Source organism: Lactuca sativa, chromosome 5, assembly GCF_002870075.4.
Source record: "Lactuca sativa cultivar Salinas chromosome 5, Lsat_Salinas_v11, whole genome shotgun sequence".
NCBI lineage: Eukaryota > Viridiplantae > Streptophyta > Magnoliopsida > Asterales > Asteraceae > Lactuca > Lactuca sativa.
Window position 1 is genome coordinate 150,636,242 of NC_056627.2, and position 22,091 is coordinate 150,658,332.

The 22,091-nt window shown below is 40.7% G+C and overlaps 1 pseudogene; it reads left to right on the forward strand.

The window, feature by feature from the left end:
* Window positions 1–14,382: 14,382 nt before the first annotated feature.
* LOC111882337 (5S ribosomal RNA) lies at window positions 14,383–14,500 on the forward strand (annotated as a pseudogene).
* The last annotated feature ends 7,591 nt before the right edge of the window (window positions 14,501–22,091 follow it).

Here is a 22,091-nt window from a genome sequence, read left to right on the forward strand (position 1 = left end):
AGTTCACGACCATCTTTATGTGACTCGCTGAGTCAACCTTGTGACTCGTCGAGTCCATTCAGTCCTTTTCCCATACAGACTTATTTTGAGTCATGCAACGGCTCCAAATCACAGATCCAAGCTCCAAGGGCATGCTTTTCACGTAAAGTTGCAAACTTTACGTGCATGCATAGCTACAAAGGTTCCAAATGCCAAATCTAAGATCTTAATGGGGCTTCATGCCCAAGAGGGACCTCAATCACGACCAATACAACAACTTTATGCTTCTAAAACTTAAGGAGGGTCCAAATCTGAAGATACAACTTCAGATCTAGCCCATAGCCCACCTTATCAACCTCCAAAATCCATGGAAACCCCCAAAACTCAACAAAAAGGAAAAAGGGAAGTAAGGATGGAAACTTGATACCTCCAAGGGATGCTAGCTGAGGTAATTTCCTTTTCCCCCACCTTCCTTGCTTCAATTCCTTTGCATTTCTAGCTTTTCTCTCTTAGCCAACCTTCTTTCCAAGCTTAAGACACACCAAAATGGAATACCACACAAATTAGGGTTTTAAGGAGCTCTCTAGAACTGTAAAGAGGCCCAAGGGAGGCTAAGGCTCCTTTAAATACGGGTGCAAACCCCGGGATTTAGGGTTTCATCTTCCAGCTCCTACTCGCCGAGTCCTAAAATGGACTCGTCCAGTAGGTCACTTAACACGCGATCCCACCCCGCTGCTACTCGACGAGTAGGTCACTTAACTCGTCGAGTAGAGCTTAACCCAATAAATCTTATTTAAACAATACCTGAGAATCGGGGCGTTACACCTTACCGCACCTATAAGTGCCATCGAGCTAAACTCCACTCTACACTAACCATGCAGAGAAACTGCTATTCTCGAACTCCCATATACTCCGAATCCGATCCACATAACGAACTAGGCCCACGCACGGCCTCCAGCCAACTCCATCATCATGATCAATACTTCGGGCAACACAATATCGATTACTATTGCATGGCGACATATTTACTCATTCTCCTCATATCGATCCACTAACACATACAGAGTCTTCAGCATGACTGGACCGCCTTTCCAGACATTCAGCCTATCTGGACCACTCTCAGAACCTTCAGCATGTCTGGGCGACCCTCCTGGGCCTTCTGCCTGTCTGGACCGTTCCCCGAGCCTTCGGTCTGACTGGTACGCCTTTCGGTCTTCAGTCTATCCGGATCGCTCAAAACTGTCGTATGTCGCCCTGAACCATCCTTCTCGGGAATCTCTCCCATGCAGTCTGTTCTAGCCCTATAGGGGTTTTGAACTCCCATTTCGTTCCCGGAATCCTTTCCATGGCCTAAACCCAAGCCTCACATCAGCCAACTACCTTCCCTGAGACCATGGTCTGTTCCCTGCCCCACTTGTCTATCACTTGTTCCAATCATGCCACACTCTCGGCTAACAACAACGATAAATCTAAACAGCTAACCAACCCTGGATACTTGCTGTTTTACGGGAAATTTTCCAATTCTTCCCACCTGGTGTACCAACTACTAACTTCCACTAACAAACTGGCATCACTCGACCGACCTTACTTGAATAAGTTTCTCCCTCTTCTCCCGGAACTAAATCCCTCCGGAGTGAGCAATCTCCACAGAACACTCTCTCGACATCGCACATCCCGAATTCCAAGGAAGTTCGAATTCCAACTGAACATTTCTAGCATCGCAGTTGCTATTCCTAGCAAAGAGATCGTATATCCTATCTTCAGATCACCTATCCTCTTGGATGCTAACCGACTACAACCCCTAACTTCTAAGATCCTCAATCATACCATGAATCATGCAAAAAAGGCGAACAGATTTACAATACCACATAATCAACAAGATAACAAGATATCAAAATGGAAACATACCTGCAGCTGCATCCGGCTCTGCCCTGACCTCCTCTGCTGTAAGCTGGAAAGCGCGTCCCTGAGCCCTTGGAGGTGGCCGGTGCTGGAGCCTGCACCGGTCTTGCAACAAGCTGTGGACAGTTGACCCTTAAGTATCCAACCTGATGACAATGATAACAGATCCTCATATCTTGAGCCGGGACCGACTGACGACAATCCCTCGCATAATGCCCCTCTTTCCCACTATCGTGACACGCACCACCGGACCTACAAACTCCAACACGACCCTTCCCACACTTCTCACAAGTGCGACTACTCTGACCTCCAAACCTAGAGTCAACAGTGTTGGACCGTTTCGGCGCCGGCAACGACTGCACCAGGGCTTGCCTCTGCTCTCGTAATTGCAACTCCATCTCTAACTCCTGCCGCCTGGCGGCCTCCTGTAGCTCTAACAAGGTATCACACCTCTACGTGGACACAAACTGCCTGATGTCCCTCTTGAGCATACTCAGATATCGGGATATCCGAGCCTGCTCCGAAGCAAACTACGGGCAAAACATCGCCCTCTCAGTGAACATCCTGGTGATCTCCGTCACCGACTCTGAATCCTGCTTCAGCTCCAGGAACTCCTGAGCCAACCTCTCTCTCTCTCTCTCAACCCATGGAACATAACGAGTGCTGAACATCTCCTGGAACAAATCCCAAGTAACCGCAGCCCACTGCGCATCCGAATAAGATCCCGTAGTCAACCTCCACCAATCCTTCGTACCGAGCCTCAAAAGGTTTAGAAAACACCTCACCCTCTGATCAGCAGGGCATGAATACATGAAAAAACAAACTTCCACGTCTGACAACCATCTCATAGCAACGATCGGATCTTGAACTCCATCGAAAGACGGGAGCTTCGTATTATCAAAGTCTCAATACTGAAAACCTCGACCAGTTCCTCCCCTTGCCGCTGTTACAGCTGCTGTAGCTGCCGCGGCAGCCGCCTCGGCAAGAGCTGCATAGCGCTCATCAAAGTACTCAATCATGGCGGTCTTGATCGACCCAAACATCTCCGGCAACTCAGCCCAGAACATAGCATCAACCTCATCATGCAGGATCTCACGAATCCTGTCATCCAACTCATCCGTACTCATCTGACCAATGACCTCGGGTGGTACTGATCCTTCCTGATCACCCTCTCCTGATCCTGATCTCGAACCGGATCCTGCCTTGAGACGTCTCGTAATCGCCATACTAAAAATATGCCACAAGATATTAGGCATTCCTCATAATAACCCCGAGAACTAGCTCCTGACATAACCCTAGGGGTTGTGACTTCCTTGATACGCATATGGGTCCTGTGCTTTTAGTAGTACGAGCCCATACTGCCTTCCACACCTACCCATATTTGCATCAAGTATCACCACAACACCCTAACAATAGCATATACATAACGAACACTCGATCCCCACTCCCAGAGGAGCACCACTATCCCATAACCGACCTACCGGTCTCACGTAACCCTCTCATCCATGAAACTTCCACCAACCCTGCAGCAGTAGTGTATGCTAGTCATACATAATGCTGGACCCTATAGACTTTCGAATATCCAATCCTATCCTAAGCTCCCAATCATACAAGAACCGAACATAAGGCCAAATCAAACATTCTCAGGCTATAAGATCTTAATTATGTATAACCATGATGTACACACTAAATAACTATAGTAATGATGTCAATTTCATACAAGGAAACCCTAGGCTAGCAGGCATCATATAATTAGGCAATTCTATCATGCAATTCTTGAAGACCCCTAGCCTAGTACTAGCATGTTGTTCTAACATATCACATAATCAATAACTTCTATGGTATTTTGGGGTCTACTTACTTGCTCTGGCTGATCGTACCCTCTACATCGTCCTTTACTTATATCGAAAAACCTTTTGAAAACCATTTTGAAAATCCCTCCTTGATTTGAGACTGGATTCACACGAATGTTCCTCTAATTCACTCAAACCAAGGCTCTGATACCAACTTGTAACACCCATAAAATTTGAGCCAATTTAAAACATTTGATTTCATTCAAAAACCATTAAGTTGATACATCTTGTTTTCAAAATAGTTTAAACATCAGAGTATCTCCCAGAACCATATTACATAAATAATAAAACATGAGGAGCGGTACGATCATGCCTTCTCCTTGCCACGATCTCCTGAAGTACCTGAAACAATACACTGAACTGTAAGCCCATAAGCTTAGTGATTTACCCCCAATATACCAACCACACATAAACATACTCATAACATATCACAAATAGAACAACCATGCACATCTGGTCTACTGTGTGACTGGTCCGCCCGCACCGGGGCTTCAGTCCACTTGGTCCACCCTCCGAGTCTAGCCATGTACATCGAGTCTACAGTGTGATTGGTCTGCCCGCACCAGGCATTCAATCTACCTGGTATACTCTCTGAGTCTACAGTATGACTGGTCCGCCCACACCGGGCCTTCAGTCGGCCTGGTCCACTCTCCGAGCCTCGGCACGTCTGGTCTGCCTTCTTGGGGCCTTCAACCTATCCGGACCGCTTGCTGGGCCTTCGGAATATCCGGTCCGCCCTGGGTATGTTGGCCTACAGCGCAAAGCAGGACCCGCGTCAACCCAACCCCCGTCAAACAACCATGTGCACATAAAACAATTAATCACATAACAAATCCTTAACCAGACAAACAGTCTAACAAATCACATAGCATATCAACATCCTAACCAGGATTCCGACCTAACCAGTTACTAGCATGACAATACCCCATATACCGGGTACCAACCTTAACCAGGTCACTAACATAACATTACCCTAAATACCGAGTACCGACCTTAACCAGGTCACTAACATAACACCATCCTAAATACCAGGATGCACATCTAGCAAAGCAATAACATAACAAACAATACCCGGATTTCCATCCGATAAAGGGCCAGCCTTGGTGCCGTAGACCCTATCGATATAGTGGGGATAACTCACCTGCAATTGCCGACCGAAGAGATAAGACCAAGCTGCTCCGACCACTAACACGAACTTCACCACAGAACACGACCAAAGAACCAATTCCAAAAATACCAAAATTACCAAAATACCCTTGGAAGTCAAACTGGTCAACTCTTGGTCAAAGTCAAAGTCCTCAGTTAAAGTCAACCTCCCTGGTTGACTCTGCTCACTAAGTCAACCCATCGACCCGTCGAGTTCTTATACTCAGAAAACTCCCATAACACGACTTAACTCGTCGAGTCGCCCCAAGACTCGTCGTGTTCAACGATCTAAGAATTCCATCCTGTCCAACTCACTGAGTCGCCAACCGACTCACTAATCCAAAGCTTTAACCAAAAGAGGTTGGGTTCTGCGACCAGACTCGCTGAGTCCAAGGCAATCTTCAACAGACTCGCCGAGTCCATGCACATGTTCATACACCTCGTCGAGTACACCCATGTGACTCGCCGAGTCTCTCTAGTTCTCAATCCGTACAGAGGCTTTTCGAGCCATGCAGGGGCTCCAATCCATAGATCCACCCTTCTACAATCTAATCCTCACATAAAGTTGCAAACTTTACGTGAAATCAAGGAGATATAGGCCCAAGACACACTAGGGCTTGGGTTTTAGACAAAGGGGATTCACCAACAACTCAATGACTGAAAATTTATGACATTTTGGACCATCACAAGTCTAGATCTGAAGTAGCAACCTCAGATCTAAGCCTCTAACTCGAAATAGCTCTCAATCATACCAAAAATGCCCCAAATCTCAAATGATAATAGATCTAGATGCAAAAGAGGGAAGGTAACAGCTTATTACCTCCAAGATGTGCCCAAACTGAAGTAAATCGCAGATCTACACAATCCCCTTGATGTTAGCCTCTAATTTCTCAAGCTCCTTCCACCAAATTCCTCTTCCAAGCTTTAATCTCCTCAACAATGGAGTCTCACACGAAAATTAGGGTTTCTGGAACTCTCAGTGGGATTAGGAGGCTGGGAGAAGGACATAAAGTTCTCTAAATGGGGTTCAACCCTTGGGATTAGGATTTTCTCTCTTCAGCACCAACTCGTCGAGTCCAAGCCGCCAACTCGACAAGTTGGCCACTTAAACCGCGACAGAATCCCGCTCCGACTCGGCGAGTAAGCATGCCTACTCGTCGAGTCCCTTTCCTTAATTTACACTTTAAGTCCTTCAATAGCACCTCTGGAATTTGGGGTGTTACAGCGGCAAGAGCATTAGTGAGCCCGGAGGGCATGACCACGAACTCGTTGTGGCCATAGCGAGTCCGAAAAGCAGTCTTCTATACTTCCTTGTCTCTAACTCTCATCTGATGGTAGCCTGACCATAAATCTATCTTGGAAAACCAAGATGCCCCCTGAAGCTGGTCGAATAGATCATCAATCCTTGGGAGTGGGTAACGGTTCTTCACCGTTACCTTGTTCAGCTCCTGGTAGTCTATACACATTCGATGTGACCCGTCCGTCTTCTTCACAAACAGGATCGACGCTTCCCAGGTTGAACTGCTCGGTCTAATGAATCCCTTGTCTAACAGCTCCAACAGTTGTGCATACAACTCCTGCCTCTCGGGAGGAGCCAACCGATATGGTGCCTTGGCTATCAGAGCCGCACCAGGGAACAGGTCGATCCTGAACTCTACGTGTCTCTCCGGAGGTATCCCATGCAGATCCTCCGGGAATATATCTGCGTACTCTCGCACCACTGGTACGTCACTCACCGCCGCCCTACCCGTCTCCCGGGTATCGATAACATAGGCGACATACCCTGCGCAATCCTGCTGAAGGTAGCGCCTATCCCTCGCTTCTGAGCATAAAGCTGGTCGACGCTATGGCCTCTCGCCTTGAATCACCAGCTCTCCCCCACTTGGGGTCCTGACCCGTACCAACTGTTGTGTGCAGTCTATCACAACCCCATTAAGGCTCAACCAGTCCATTACGATGATGACCTTGTTCCCACACAATTGTATGGGAACTAAGTCTACCAGGTAGCGCTCCTCGAACAGCCTCAAAACACAATCTATGAAAACCTTTAAAGCTCGAACTGACCGGTTATCAGCAATCTCGACCTATAAAGGGCAATCCAACATGCCCGAAGACTCAGGGAACCTCTTGCTAAGTGCAAAGGAGACAAATGATCGGGTAGCACCCGAATCGAACAACACCTGAACTGGAATACAGTTTACATGGAATGATCCTAAACAAAACACATAACATGGCACATAAATATCATAATCAACATATAATAAAAGCTACGGAGAAGAAATCATACCCGTCACCACATCGGGTGCGGTGCGTGCCTCCTCGGTAGTCAACTGGAATGCTCGACTCCTCACCACCAGAGCCTCTGTCTTGCCCTGCCGGTCATCAGTGATCCGCAGGGTCGCTAGAGCTGGCGCCACCACTGGCACTGCTGCTGCTGTCAATCTCGGGCAATCGGCCTTCTTGTGGCCCTTAGTGAATTAGTTTTGATCTAACGCTCCACTTTTGGTTCTTGGGTTCTCGGGAAACTATGAGTTCTCAACCGATCTCACCCCTATATATATGTATATATATATATATATATATATATATACACTAAAATGTCCTATAGTTACATAAATGGCCCCTCTTAGCTACATCCACCCCACCATCTCTAGTTCAAATATTTGATAACCACCATCATCTTGGACACTCTGGCAACCACCATCATCTTGACTGGCTTAACTCGGCTGCTTACTGTTAATTATCAAATCTAAATCAAGCCCTTCTAATTTGAATTTTCTGCATCTCTTTGTCTCTCGTAATCATGTCAGCGAAGTCGATCATATCGACGATTATGAAACAACAAGGGTATGGGAAAGGGAAACGGGAACATAGCGATGAAAGGGAGGATACATGAAGATGAATGCAGAGAGGGAGAAAAAGTGTTGATAAGAGTTTTGGGTACTAGAGGAACTTTGAGTCAAAGTATGAGGTGGGGAAGGAGATCGGAAGAGGGCACTTTAGCAATAATTGTTGGGCAAAGGGATGGTGCCTCTAACATAGCGAAGAATTTGTTTAACAGATTGAAAATGATCAACAGTTGGGGCTTGGAGAAATTGAGAAACTTGATTAACCGCATAAGACATATCGGGTCACATGATTGTCAAATATTGAAGAGCCCCGACTAAAGATCGATAGAGAGTTGGATCCTTAAAAGGCATACCATATGTTTTAAAGGATGCATTGGGAAGTAGAGGCGTGTTGACGGGTTTAGAATCATAAAGATCAGCCCTTGTGAGGATGTCGCTAGCATACTTTGATTGAGTGAGAAAAAGATCGTTGTCCAGGTAAGCAACTTCAAGGCCCAAGAAATAACTAAGATCACCAAGGTCTTTGATGGAAAACTCATGAGACATTTGTAACAATAAGATCATCCATATATATGAGTAAGTACATGATGCATGAGACATTTGTGAACACAAAGAGGGAAGTGTTAGCACGACTGCAACTAAAGCCATATGAAAGAAGAAAAGTGCTCAAGTGTTGGAACCAACTTCATGGAGATTGTTTTAATCCTTAATGTGACAACCCGAAATTTCCATCCAGTTCAGTCTAACACTTCTTGAAAGTCAAACTCATTTTTGTTATCTTTTAGCACAATTAGAAGTTTATTTGAGCATTCTGAGCCTTGAACACTTAAGGAATAAGTGTCGGGGTTTATCGGCTGAAGTTTTAGCTCAAAGAAATGACCCTAAGCACTCATGCAAGGAGTTCACGGCCAACACATCGGAGTTTACGGCCGTAAACTCCATGTGGGCCGTAAACTCTTGCTTATATGATGAAGAAGTGGTCATTTGTTCATTCCTCCCTTCCATTTGGCCCAAATCCTCTCAAGTATCGTCCCGATCTTCAAAAATCATCTTCAAGTTTCACCAAGAACACCAAGAACACACACTAGTGTTCTTGGCCAAAACCAACCATTCAAGCTCCTAGATCGTAAGTACTCTTGATTTAACTCATTGTACACCAGGTTTATCATACTTAGAGATTAGAAAACATAAGAAATCATGGGATTCAAGGAGTTTACGGCCAAGGCATGTTCTTGGGCCGTAAACCCCTTTTAAGGGTGCAAATGACACCCTAACACTTTAGTGAGCCTTGGATATTAGCATAGAAACTTACACCATTGAGTTAAGGACTTTGTTTCACGAAATGGTACTCCTTACCATGAGTTTACGGCCGTAAACTCATGGGGGAGTGGTCCCAGGGCCGTAAATAGCATACAAGGTCATTTTAGGACCTTAAACCCACCCAAACACTTGTTTAAAACTTTGGAGCCCTTAACCACTTAATCCCTTAGAGTTTTAAGCCCCTTTTGGTGACCAATTGAGAGTTTACGGCCAGGAGAAACTCCCCTGGGCCGTAAACTCCAGCAAGCATGGTCATTAGACCATAAACTCCCGTATGAGGCCTTGCACTCCTTTGTTGCAACCCGATAGCCTCCTAGCACTTGACCAAAGTGTTTTCCTCGCATTAGGAAGTTTATACATGTTTAATTAGTGTTATAATCACTAATTGTTTATATACATATGCCTTTATATGTAATTGGGATCATTGTGTGTGTTTATGTCTTCACTTGACACCAAGCACTTGTCCGACACTTCCTTCCGATCCGCTCACTGCAGGTGAGTTCATACCCCTTGAATTAACCTTTTAAATGTTTCTAAATGATTTTAAATGCTTTATGGGGGGGGGGGGGAATACAGGTTGAATCATGCTAGTTATTATATCAATCACATGTGATTAATAACTAACATGCAAATGGATTTACTATACGTTAACTGTTTTACCAAACAGATTTCTTCAAATGTTTATCTTAAACGTTTTTATGTGTTTAAAACTCTTTATTAAACTGTTTATTATACACTGTATGTTTCATTTCAAACCCTTTTACAATTGTGTTTCAAACAAAGGTTTCTTTATACTTAAACTGTTTTATCAAACAAATACTTTCAAACCGTTTTATAAATTGACATCAAGTCGATCTTTTCTTAGATATAAATCTTTTTCAAAGGTTTTACAAAACTTCTTTTATGCTTTTATATTATCAAATGCATGCCCATATATGTATAGTTATATAAGTAATGCTTGAAGGACTTAGGAAGGCTAGCTCGCCTTATTTCCTTTTCCTTGTTGGGATGTGGCTTTAGGTTATCGGTTATCCGTCCGAAGGTCGTTCAACTATTAGTTATATATCATGTATACATATATAGACATAAAAGTACCTTCAGTCAGTTTAGTACCTTTGGGTAGTAAAGGTATACCTTCATTATACTTGTACCTTACTATTAACTATTATATGTATAGTTAGGAGATACTACTTACCATTCCAAGTACAAGGAATCATCACAAGAGTCAGTTCATTTATGAGTCTATACTAATATATTACATGTTACATGAGTACGTTTACATAGATTCGCTTACATTAGTACGTTTGCATAGATTCACTTACATGGATACACTTACTTGAATACCATTACATAGATACTTTGTTAAAAGCATGCCTGTATATGTATAGTTATATAAGTAATGTTTAAAGGACTTAGGAAGGCTAACCCGCTTTATTTCCTTTTCATCGTTGGGATGTGGTCTGGTAGGGTATCGGGTATCTGTCTGGAGGTCGTCTAAATATTATTTGTATACCATGTGTACATATACGGACATAATAGTTCTGTTCAGTCGGTTCAGTACCTTTGGGTAGCAAAGGTATACGTTCATATATCCCTAGTAAGCTATTATAGGTATAGTTTGGGCTTATATATGATTTGGCAATAAATATGGATTTCGACCTAGCGATTCGTTGCGGAAGTCACCTTTAGTTCCAAATGTAGAATAGGGACTACCAATCATATTATTACTTACTTACAACGGGTCTCGTGAGAAGACTACTTACTTACTAGACGGGACTAACCATTCCGGCACTCAGCTATTAGCAACAGAGGTAATGAACATCTACGGATGTCTTCCTTTTCATCGTTGGAATGTGGTCTGGTAGGGTATCGGGTATCTGTCTGGAGGTCGTCTAAATATTATTTGTATACCATGTGTACATATACGGACATAATAGTTCTGTTCAGTCGGTTCAGTACCTTTGGGTAGCAAAGGTATACGTTCATATATCCCTAGTAAGCTATTATAGGTATAGTTTGGGCTTATATATGATTTGGCAATAAATATGGATTTCGACCTAGCGATTCGTTGCGGAAGTCACCTTTAGTTCCAAATGTAGAATAGGGACTACCAATCATATTATTACTTACTTACAATGGGTCTCGTGAGAAGACTACTTACTTACTAGACGGGACTAACCATTCCGGCACTCAGCTATTAGCAACAGAGGTAATGAACATCTACGGATGTCTTCGGTTGATACCATTATAGGTATACTTTAAGAGACTAACTATTCCTACACCCAAATGTTAGCAACAGAGGTAAATGTACATCTACGGATGTCTTTAGTTTACACTGTTAGTTATCCTAGTACAAAAGGATAATAATTGAGTTATTTATATTATTATTACCTTTATCTTGTGAGTCATTCACATAACCTATGAGGTGAATTATATTTGAGTATCCTAGTACCAAAGGATATAATGTCTTATATTAATAATAATAGTACAGTCGGGTCTTGGTAGAGGGCTACTTTCAAAACAGTCGAGTCTTGGTAGAAGGCTACTTTCAAAACAGTTAGGTCTTGTTAGAAGATTTCATCTATACTAATAGGAATCATAGGGATTTCTAGGGTTTTTCAAACGCTTTCAATTACTTACAAACATTTCCACACTTATACGAACTTTCTTTCAAAACAATGTCAAGTCTTTCATTACAAGTTTTACAAATCAAAGACACATTAATACTTATGAATTCACCAGCTTTTTGGTTGATACTCGCTTTCAAAATAACTTGTATTCTTAGGTCAAAAATAGAAAGGTACGACGACCAGGTTTTGTGAAGACGGAGCTGTCCAGACTCGTCTTATATTTTGATTATTCATTTTATTGTTGTATATTATGAAAGAACACACTTATAATTAAAATTATACTATTAATGCAATGGATGATGTTGCTTGTTTACTACTTACATTGTTGTCATACATTACATGACGTCCTCCGCCCCAGAACGTTTCCGTCGTTCTCAGTTTTGGGGGTGTGACAGATTGGTATCAGAGCATTGTTTATAGTGAATTAAGTATATCAACCCATAAAAGATATACTAACTATAAATACAATGGGATTAAAAATACTCTGAGCAAGAGTTTATACTTTAAATAATAAAATATTTGATTAAGTATACGTGCCTGCATTCATACTAAAATCCGTGTCACAATGACAAGAATAAAAGTATTACGATTGTTGAATATCACAGGTAAGCTCGGGGATGTATAGTCAGTCTTGGGAGTGGCATAGCCTGATCAACTATGCTGGTCCGAGGAGTGATTAGCATATGCCCGAGAATGGTTGTGATATGGCAACAAGTCTAAAAACTTACCAACACTACTACAACGAGAACATTATAACATAACATAAGTCTAAAATACCATAGGGGTGTTTTGTGTTACTATAATTACTTACTTGAGAACTAAAAAGGATCTTCATTACTAAGTTTATAGTTGCTAAGTGGATACACTAAGGCTATATGTAACTAGGATGTTATAGACTTAGAATCGGTGAAATTTTTACTTTACCCCTATTCCTTGTGAATTTGGAGTTAAGGTCACTTATTCGAAGGCCTATCCTGTGTTGATTACATATAACTGGTATGCACTTTACAAATAGTGATGTAACTAATGAAGATTTTCTTATAATTATCTAGTTAATTAGTCTAATAACTACTTCTTGGCCCCAATTCTCGCGAAGATAACATGGCTGGACTCCATCCCCACGGCAACCCGTATCTGCCGAACGAAGTCATTGCTGGATGGTTTGGAGTAGAACCAGAGAATGATCATCCGATCCCTTTGAATGATCACCATGATGAAGACCTTTTGGATGGTGCTAACTCCGAACCCGAAGTTGAGAACCTGCCCCAGGTAGCTCCCATTCCGAATTCTAACCCTCGTCCGGCTTTTCATGGTCCGACGCCTCCTTGGGTAGAATGCTTGGCAACATGGAGCGAAGATCAAGATCAGCCTATGACGTTTAATGGAGACCGAAGCTTCTACAACGTAAACGAAGGGAGCTCACCAGACAAAGTTCTAACAATCATGATCTGTAGAGTTGCCCGAAACAAAATTCAGGGCATGATGACTCTCCAACGTATCGTAGTGGTTGATACCAACGCAGGAACGCATACCATTCACACCGATTACCTTGAACACACTCACGAGAGATCTGAGAGAAACCATGAAACCCTGTTGCAAGCCCTAGGTGAAACTCGAGCCGAAGTCATAGAGCTCCGAGTACGTCAGAGGGTGTACGAAAGACACCTACTTGATATGGAACGTCAACTAGCTGGACTAAGGGTTCACCATAGGGGTGACCGTCGCCATCAGGAGATACTTTACTTTCCTTCTCTGTTTTAAAGAACCGTGTTCCTGCCTATGTTCTATGTAGCACTTTCCTATGTGACTACCTATTATTGTAAGTACTTTTAGTTAGACCTTTATGCTATCAAGGACTTTTTCTACTTTAGATGTGATGTAAGACCCTCTGCAAGGTCAATGTTCCCAAACTTGTTACATCTTAAACGTCAATGATATTGACAGTCGCCTAACTTCTGTGTCACTCTTTTGTTAAAATGCTTTCATCATACCTTCGTTGGAGTCTATCTGAAACATGATTTAGTCAAGTCATTGGACTATAGTAATTTAACTCCGGAGACATTTCCAAGTCTCTTTCAGTGGTTTGATCATGTTATTCACCAACCAACGATACCTCGGCTTGAACAACAAATGTCTTGAGACCATTCTACGAACTTACTTCTACTCCTTACTAAGGACTGCATCATAGGGATGTAGGTCAAACTTTCGTAAACATACTTCCATTCCGTACTAGGACTGCATCATAGGGATGTATGCCAAACCTTCGAGATCATACTCTTACTTTTTCACTGAATGACCGACGTACATCCGGGGTCAATAGTAGCCTTTACTAGGAAATCTTAGTTCATCAAAAAAGATTCGTAAGAAGATTATTATTATGACTTTCCTCGCTTATACATTCCCAAGTTATACATAACGAAGACCTGGTAGACAATAGAATGTGAGATTTCTAACTTAGTTTCTTTTCCTCGTTGAGATGTGGCACTAGAGTAGAATCACACATTTTATTATCCTCCCCGTCTTGGTTATATCATAACTAGTATATGCTAAGTTTTCATGTATAATAACTCCTCTCTTGGCCTGAATCAAAATGATAAAAGAACCGTCCAGAAAGTTTAACGACTACTCAGTAACAGAATGAAAAGACCAAGCTTCTCACCTTTGGGAGCTTTGGTCTTATTCTTGAAGAAGACAGAATTCAGAGGGTGCGATCATACCAGCACTAATGCACCGGATCCCATTAGAACTCCGCAGTTAAGCGTGCATGGGCGAAAGTAGTACTAATATGGGTGACATTTGGGAAGTCCTTGTGGTGCAGACCTCAACAGGACTTCCATTAGAAATCATCACTCTCTGCCTCGCATAGATGAATTAGTTGACCAACCGCAAGGAACGATGTACCTTTCAGAAATGAACCTAAGATCTGAATATCACCAGTTACGAGTGTTAGTGAAGGGTGTCCCGAGGACAATCTTCCAAACTTGATGCAGACACTGCGAGTCCATAGTGATACCCCTCGGATACGACGAATACGCCCATAGTATTCATGAACGTAATGAATAGAGTACACCATTCTTGCTTGGATCAGTTCGTCATTGTCCTTGTAAATGACTTATTTATCTACTCTCGTAGTAAGAAATGGCAAGGAAACATCCACAACTTAACCAACCCCGCGAACTTAGTAACGTACATTTCTCCCTTCACGTCTCAAACTTGAAAACGTACCTTTCGGTCAGGACTCTCGTAATGCCACTCGAAGAGATCGAGATCAACCAGAGCCCCGCCTTCGTGGAAGAACATTAGTGACCATCGACCGAGAGGTCAAGCGAACGAAGCAACGCCGACTCCCATTAGTGAAGGTTCGTTGGGATACCAACCGAGGACCCGAATTCACTTATGAGCGCGAGAATCAATCGATTAGGAAGTTTCCTCACCTCCTTGCTCGATTATTCATGCCTACTCCTTTACCTAAATTCTAATTTCGAGACGAAATTCCCTCTAACAGAGGGATGATGTGACAACCCAAAATTTCCATCCAGTTTAGTCTAACACTTCTTTGAAAGTCAAACTCATTGTAGTTATCTTTTAGCACAATTAGAAGTTTATTTGAGCATTCTGAGCCTTGAACACTTAGGAATAAGTGTCGGGGTTTATCAGCTGAAGTTTTAGCTCAAAGAAATGACCCTAAGCACTCATGCAAGGAGTTCACGGCCAACACATGGGAGTTTACGGCCGTAAACTCCATGTGGGCCGTAAACTCTTGCTTATATGATGAAGAAGTGGTCATTTGTTCATTTCTCCCTTCCATTTGGCCCAAATCCTCTCAAGTATCATCCCAATCTTCGTCCCGATCTTCAAAACTCATCTTCAAGTTTCACCAAGAACACCAAAAACACACACTAGTGTTCTTGGCCAAAACCGACCATTCAAGCTCCTAGATCGTAAGTACTCTTGATCCAACTCTTTGTACACTAGGTTTATCATACTTAGAGCTTAGAAAACATAATAAATCATGGGATTCAAGGAGTTTACGGCCAAGGCATGTTCTTGGGCCGTAAACCCCTTTTAAGGGTGAAAATGACACCCTAACACTTTAGTGAGCCTTGGATATTAGCATAGAACCTTACACCATTTAGTTAAGGACTTCATTTCACGAAATGGTACTCCTTACCATGAGTTTACGACCGTAAACTCATGGGGGAGTGGTCCCAGAGCCGTAAACACCATACAAGGTCATTTTAGGACCTTAAACCCACCCAAACACTTGTTTAAAACTTTGGAGCACTTAACCACTTAAGCCCTTAGAGTTTTAAGCCCCTTTTGGTGACCAATTGAGAGTTTACAGCCAGGAGTAAACTCCCCTGGGCTGTAAACTCCAGCAAACATGGTCATTGGACCATAAACTCCCGTATGAGGCCTTGCACTCCTTTGTTGCAACCCGATAGCCTCCTAGCACTTGACCAAAGTGTTTTCCTCGCGTTAGGATGTTTATACATGTTTAATTAGTGTTATAATCACTAATTGTTTATATACATATGCCTTCATATGTAATTAGGATCATTGTGTGTGTCTAAGTCTTCACTTGACACCAAGACTTATCCGACACTTCCTTCCGATCCGCTCACTGTAGGTGAGTTCATACCCCTTGAATTTACCTTTAAAATTTTTCTAAATGATTTTAAATGCTTTATGGGGGGGGGGGGGGAATACGGGTTGAATCATGCTAGTTATTATATCAATCACATGTGATTAATAACTAACATGCAAATGGATTTACTATACGTTAACTGTTTTACCAAACAGATTTCTTCAAATGTTTATCTTAAATGTTTTTATGTGTTTAAAACTCTTTATTAAACTGTTTATTATACAATGTATGTTTCATTTCAAACTCTTTTACAATTATGTTTCAAACAAAGGTTTCTTTATACTTAAACTGTTTTATCAAACAAATACTTTCAAACCGTTTTATAAATTGACATCAAGTCGATCTTTTCTTAGATATAAATCTTTTTCAAAGGTTTTACAAAACTTCTTTTATGCTTTTATATTATCAAATGCATGCCCATATATGTATAGTTATATAAGTAATACTTGAAGGACTTAGGAAGGCTAGCTCGCCTTATTTCCTTTTCCTCGTTGGGATGTGGCTTTAGGGTATCGGTTATCCGTCCGAAGGTCGTTCAACTATTAGTTATATATCATGTATACATAAAGTACCTTCAGTCAGTTTAGTACCTTTAGGTAGCAAAGGTATACCTTCATTATACTTGTAGCTTACTAGTAACTATTATATGTATAGTTAGGAGATACTACTTACCATTCCAAGTACAAGGAATCATCACAAGAGTCAGTTCATTCATGAGTCTATACTAATATATTACATGTTACATGAGTACGTTTATGTAGATTCGCTTACATGAGTACGTTTACATAGATACGCTTACATGAGTACGTTTACATGAATACACTTACATGGATACACTTACTTGAATACCTTTACATAGATACTTTGTTAAAAGCATGCCTGTAGATGTATAGTTATATAAGTAATGTTTAAAGGACTTAGGAAGGCTAACCCGCTTTATTTCCTTTTCATCGTTAGGATGTGGTCTGGTAGGGTATCGGGTATCCGTCCGAAGGTCGTCTAAATATTACATGAGTACGTTTACATAGATACGCTTACATGAGTACGTTTACATGAATACACTTACATGGATACACTTACTTGAATACCTTTACATAGATACTTTGTTAAAAGCATGCCTGTAGATGTATAGTTATATAAGTAATGTTTAAAGGACTTAGGAAGGCTAACCCGCTTTATTTCCTTTTCATCGTTAGGATGTGGTCTGGTAGGGTATCGGGTATCCGTCCGAAGGTCGTCTAAATATTAGTTGTATATCATGTGTACATATACGGACATAATAGTTATGTTCAGTCAGTTCAGTACCTTTGGGTAGCAAAGGTATACGTTCATATATCCCTAGTAAGCTATTATAGGTATAGTTTGGGCTTCTATATGATTTGGTAATAAATATGCATTTCGACCTAGCGATTCGTTGCGGAAATCACTTTTAGTTCCAAATGTAGCATAGGGACTACCAATCATATTATTACTTACTTACAGCGGGTCTCGTGAGAAGACTACTTACTTACTAGACGAGACTAACCATTCCGGCACCCAGCTGTTAGCAACAGAGGTAATGAACATCTACGGATGTCTTCGGTTGATACCATTATAGGTATACTTTAAGGGACTAACTATTCCTACACACAGCTGTTAGAAACAGAGGTAAATGTACATCTACGGATGTCTTCAGTTAACAATGTTAGTTATCCTAGTACAAAAGGATAATACTTGAGTTATTTATATTATTATTACCTTTATCTTGTGAGTCATTCGCATAACCTATGAGGTGAACTATATTTGAGTATCCTAGTACCAAAGGATATAATGTCTTGTATTAATAATAATAGTAGTATAGTCGGGTCTTGGTAGAGGGCTACTTTCAAAACAGTCGAGTCTTATACGAACTTTCTTTCAAAACAATGCCAAGTCTTTCATTACAAGTTTTACAAATCAAAGACACATTACTACTTATGAATTCACCAGCTTTTTGGCTGATACTCGCTTTCAAAATAACTTGTATTCTCAGGTCACAAATAGAAAGGTACGACGACCAGGTTTTGTGAAGACGGAGCCGTCCAGACTCGTCTTATATTTTGATTATTCATTTTATTGTTGTATATTATGAAAGAACACACTTGTAATTAAAATTATACTATTAATTCAATGGATGATGTTGTTGCTTGTTTACTACTTTACATTGTTGTGATACATTACATGACGTCCTCCGCCCCAGAATGTTTCCGCCGTTCTCAGTTTTGGGGGTGTGACAGATAAAGCGCCTTGGATAACTTGCACACATGGTTCGGAAATTGAGAATCGGAGAATCCTGGAGGTTGTTCCATAAAGACTGTCTCATCTAAGTTGCCATTTAAGAAGACATTTTTGAGATGAAGTTGATGCAACTTCCAGCTATTCAAGACTACAAGAGAGAGAACAATTCGGACAATAATTGCTTTAACAACCAGACCAAACTGTGAGAGTAATTTAGAACCAGAATTTGAGTGTATCCTTGGACGACTAGTCGAGCCTTGTATCTTTCAATGGTCCTATCGGAATGATATTTGATGAGATACACCCATTTAGAGCCAACAACATTGGTAGAAGTTGGGCATGGTACTAATGTCCAGGTTTGATTTTGCTGTAAGGCTTGAAGTTCCTCATGCATGCCAACCATCCATTTAGGATCTTTAGTTGCTATTTTAAAACCCTATGGCTCAGTTGTAGATGTTAGTGCAATATAAAGAGAGTGAGTAGTAAGATCAGCGAGATCGACTCGATGTTTGGGCTTGAAAATACTAGCCTTTGACCACGTGACCATTTAATGAATCGGAGTCGAAGAACCAGGTGGTGGTGAGGTGGCAGAAGCGGGTTGGTCTGGTTGCGGAGACTCTTGCATAGTGCATGATGAAGGCACAATTGGTGTTTCCTGTTCCATAGCTGGGGAATGCCTATGTGGTGGGTTAATTGTAACAGTAGGCGGCTTACATAAAGAACAAATGGTTGGAGCGGTATGCTTGCTACTATCGTCTTTTGTATTTTTTTTAACACAGGAGAAGGTAATGGAAATTTTCAAGCATCTTGGAGAAAGGTAGTGAGTTCCAAAGAAATTATGTTCATGTCATAAGAGAAACCAGGAAACGGAAAAACCATTTCATTAAAGCGAGCATGACGAGTGACAAAAAACTTGTGAGGTAGTAGGGTCGAGACAACGATATCCTTTATGTTGCGAACTATACCCAATAAAAATACATGGAATGCTCTTTGGTGCAAGTTTGTGTTGATATTAATATTGTAAATAAGGGAATACTTGGAAACCAAATGTTTTAAAATTCTCATATTGCGGATCTTTATTGAAAAGCAACCGGAAAGGAGAATTTTTATGTAACACTGGAGTTGGTAAATGATTAATAATGAATGTGGCCGAAGTGAATGCATCGACCCAGTAACTAGCCGGCACATGAGCGTTAAATAACATAGCTAGACCGGTTTCAACAATATGTCTAGGTTTGCGTTCCGTACGACCATTTTGTTGCGATGTGTATGGACAAGAAAAACGACGAAATGTGCCATTGTCTTCAAAAAGTTTACAAACTATGTGATTCACAAATTCCGTGAAACCATCACTTTGAAAAACTTTAATCTTTCGTGAGCATTGTATTTGAACAAATTTAATAAATGTAGGTAGTACCATATAGAAAATTTTCTTAGTTTCAAGTGGATAGAGCCACGTAAACCTAGAGTAGTCTTTTATAAAAGAAACATAATATTTATAACCCTCATTAGAGCAAATAGGGGCCGGGCCCCATAAATCACAATGAATTAAGTATAAAGGATGAGATGAATGTTTATGATTAAGATTAAAAGATAATCACTACCCTTTAGCAAGTTGAAAGGGAGTGAAAACAATAGGTTTTGGTAACAATGAAGTAATAGACAAAAATCCTAACTTATTCATAGTAGAAATACCATCAAAGGACACATGGCCTAGACGAGCATGCCATAACTAATAAGAGGCTCTTTTTGAAGCTCTACTGGTGGCAAAAAAGGCGTGGGGTTCATCCTTGAGCACATAAAGTCCATTTTCACAGATCCTAATATTGAAAAAATGTTGAGAAAATAGAAAATCAACCGGATGATTAGTGATTAACTTGCTCACAAAAAAGTAATTTCTTGGTAAAGTTGGAATGACAAGCATATTGCGTAAAGGAATAAGATGTGAAATTCTAACTTCCCAAAAATACGATCCAAAATTTTCATTTTAAATTAAATAAATATAAATCCATTTGTATCAAAAAAAATCATAGTATCACTGATGAAAAAAGCTAATGTATTAATAGTCAAAACATGTCACAATAAAACAATCTCAGAGTGTGAATCCTAAAGATCTTATATGTGGAAATCCTGGTGTGATGCGTTGCAGTCATGTCGGTGTTGGATTAGTGTCTAAGTCCGTAACTATATTTGATATGTACTTGACCCGGTTGTGCATGGTCCTTTTGGGTTGCCTTCTCCAAAGCAACTTGACAAGGTAATTTAAGGAGAGAGAGAGAGAGAATATTATGGTTTATTAATATATTATAAAAATAATATATTAAAGGAGAAATCATATTTATTTAATTAGTATTGGTCATAAATTAATTAACAATTAATTTGGTGACTAAAAGAGATCAATTAAATAAAGGGGTATAAACTTCCAAATGCATGATAGTTGAGTTTTGGGCTGGAGAACCTAATGGACTAAGGGGGGAACAAAATTATGATGGGGATCCATCATATTTTCGTCCAAAGGCCCTAATCTAGAAGGTTCTATGGGTTGCTTGGTGATTAAGCTGTCCATTAGGGTTTAGGCTGAAACCCTAGCAGCCAGCAGTATAAATAGGAACCCTAGGCCATGGAAATCGGCTACCCTTGATTCTAAGAGAACCCTAGGCTGATTTTAGAACCTCTCTCATCCTCTCTCATATTGCCTTCTTTCTTGTGGGGTTTGTGAACCATTAGAGGAGTTGCAATTGTGACTCTAAGCTCAAGATCTAGAAGATTACAAGGATTCAAGCTACTTGGAAGAGGTAAAACACTTAGATCTGTTTTCTTAATGATAATTTAGAATTATATATGATAGATCTAGTTTTGTAAGTCTTGGAATCAAAGCATGTACAATAGAGAAACCTAGATCCAAGCATTAGGGTTTGTATTAGCACATAGGAATGTTTCTTATGCATAAAACCCATGAGTGGTATCAGAGCCTTGATTTGTTTCAATTGTATGTGATGCTTAACTGTTTTGCTTGCTGAAAGTCGAGTTTTTTGCCTCTGCCCGACTCAACTCGGCGAGTCACTATCTGGACTCGATGAGTTGGCCCCTACTCGGCGAGTTCAGAGCTGACTCGGCGAGTTTGAGCGTCAGACAAAGGGCACTTCGGAATTTAGTTGCTTTTTTGACTTGGATTTGATGCCTAAATCGTTTTTTGAAGTTAAAATCCGAATTATCTTAATAAAATGATTATCCTTGCCAAAACAATAGATAATTTCAAATCTTTTGAATATTGGTTATTTATATGATAAATATGGATTATTTAAAATTATTTGGTAATTATCTTATGACTAAAATTGGATTAGGTCAAATATAGATAATTATGAAATTAATTGTTTAATTTAAATTATTTGTCATTTGATCCCTTATGTTTTGAAAAGTTCAAAACTTGCCCTCAAGTTCTGAAATTTGAATTTGTGATTAAAAGTTTAATTCTGAATAATTTAAATTTCAAACCCTTAGAATTTTA